This window comes from Papaver somniferum, chromosome 4 (assembly GCF_003573695.1).
Source record: "Papaver somniferum cultivar HN1 chromosome 4, ASM357369v1, whole genome shotgun sequence".
In the NCBI taxonomy this organism is placed as follows: Eukaryota; Viridiplantae; Streptophyta; class Magnoliopsida; order Ranunculales; family Papaveraceae; genus Papaver; species Papaver somniferum.
The window spans coordinates 121,310,546-121,313,308 of record NC_039361.1 but is presented as its reverse complement, the minus strand read 5'-3'; positions in this window follow the sequence as shown (position 1 = coordinate 121,313,308).

Below are 2,763 nucleotides of genomic sequence, written 5' to 3'. Positions count from 1 at the left end.
GAATTTGTAATCCTAAGAAGAACTTTAATTCACCAACATTGCTCATTTCAAAAATTCTTTAGCAAGAGAGACTTGGAAGTCCTTTGCAAATTTTTCAGAAGTTGATCCATAGATGATATCATCGACATAGATTTGAGCAATCACAACATCTTTCCCACTCCATTTGGTAAACAAAGTTTTATCAGCTCCGCCTATTGAAAAACCTTTTCTAATGAGAGAAGTGGTAAGTTTTTCAAACCAGGCTCTAGGTGCTTTTTTCAACCCATACAATGCCTTTTTGAGTTTTAGAACATAATCTGGGAAATCAGGGTTTTCAAACCCCTTAGGTTGAGCGACATAGACTTCCTCCTTTAAAATTTCGTTTAGGAACGCGGATTTTATATCCATTTGAAACATCTTAACCTTAAGAAAACAAGCACGAGATAACAAAATACGAATGGACTCAAGGCGTTCCACCGGAGCAAAGGTCTCGTCAAAGTCAATCCCTTCAATCTGTGAATATCCTTGAGCGACAAGTCTAGCTTTATTTCTGACAATCGTGCCAAATTCATCAGACTTTTTCTTGAATATCCATTTGGTACCAACAATATTGACATTGGAGGGACAAAGGTACAAGTTTCCACACATCTTGTCTTTGAAATTGATTTAACTTTTCATGCATTGCATTCACCCAAAAGGTATCGTTCAGATCTTCATTCATATTCCTTGGTTCTACTTGTGAAAGATAACAACCAAAATTGGACATATTTTGAAGTTGTCCTCTTGTTTTGGCTGTAAAATCTCTTCCTCCAATAATACTGTTGGGATCATGATTCATTTGAACCCAGAGATGTCATGGAGGGACACGTTCTTGTTCATCAGGAATGGCTTGATCAGTGATCTTCTCCTCGTCACTAGAAATGTCAGGATCAGTAACAATTGGGATAACTTCAACTAATTCTAAATATTTCTTTGACTTTCTCAATTGTCTTTGTTGGAGTCAATTCAGCAGGAGGATTATCATGACGAACGTTATTAATGTCGTCGATGATAGCATTAGCAGATTCCATCATGACTTGTGTTCTGAGATTAAACACTCGAAAACCACGATTATCAGAAGCATAGCCAAGAAACATACCTTCATCAATATAGCACTTACTTCCAAACACCCTGAGATAGTGTACATTGGGTTTCCTTACGTACCACAACTCATAAGGAGTGTTAAGGGTTTTATACTGTAAATACACACGGTTGATCAAGTAACATGCTGTAAAAACAGCTTCTCCCCAAAACCTTAATTGTAAGTTTTTGTTATGGAGCATTACCCTGGCCATTTCCTGAATATTCCTATTATTTCTTTCAGCAACTCCATTAGCTTGAGGAGTGATAGGTGGTGAGTATTGTTGAATGATCCCCAGTTGTCACAGAATTCAAATACCTTGGTGTCTTTGAATTCAGTTCCATGATCGCTTCTAATTTTCTTTAGTTTGCGACCTTGTTCGTTCTGGATCCTTTTAACAATAATCATTGAATTCACCAAGAGTTTCATTCTTATGAGATATAAATGCAACCCAAGTGAATCCGGTGTAATCATCTACCATAACTAAAGCATACTTCTTACCAGTAACATTGGGTTGTTGAATTGGTCCGAAGAGATCCATATGAATTAAATCAAGTGGAGCTTTAGTGAGAATATCTCGAGATGATTTGTGGTGATCTTTCGTTTGCTTACCCTTTTGACAGACACCACACACACCTTCAATCTTTACATTGATTTTGAGAACGCCTCTAACAAGTTCTTTGTTAATGATATTAGTTAGAAGACGATAATTGATATGACCAAAACGCTCATGCCAAAGATGTGTAGATTCCACCTTAGTCAAATTGCAACGGTTGCTAAACTGAGTATCAAGTAGATAACAGTCGTTTTTACCACGAGTTCCTTGAAAAATTACTTTCCCAGTTTTGTCTACAATGTCACATCCATTTTCATTTAAGACAACTCGATGGCCTTTGTCACAAATTTGACTAATAGAAAGAAGATTAGCAGTCATACCTTTCACGTATCCTACATCATGAATTTCCGGAACGCCGGGCAGTTTGATCGTTCCCTTCTTGCTGATGTATCAACAACTCCCATCTTCAAACGTTACAGGACCTCCTTCATAGTCAATATATGAAACAAACCATATGAGATCTCCTGTGATATGTATACTACATCCACTATCAAGAAACCATTGAAAAGGAGACGTAGATCTTAAAGCAAAAGCACCCATACTATTAGTACTTCTCTGTTTAGAGTTTCCTGATAGTTTTGTATGTCTTTTCAGAGTATCAAAAAGTTGTTTAGTTTTCTTACAAAGATTACTTGCAACATTCAGACTCTTTTGAAACGACATACACACTTGTTGAAGGTGATTGGAAGAATCACAACAACAATGCGGGCCAAAACTTTGAAGTTTGTCTGAGTGGTTCCTAGTCATATCAGTTTTCACAAAAACCGGTCGTTGATTACCATATGATTTACGACTATTCTTTAAAGAGGAACAACTTGAGTTTCCAGATTCACCAAGGGACTATTACCAGATATCAAATCCTTAAGAATTGCAATTTCTGCAACAAGACCAGAGTTGATCCGGATTTGTTCATCCAACCCCTTTTGAAGAGTAACCAGTTTATCAATATTTTTCCAACGATTTCTTTTTAAAACTGGTGAAGCGCCAATTGATACTTTATGGTCCATATAGTCAGATCGTTACAAATACAGACTTTTGAGGTCTTGAA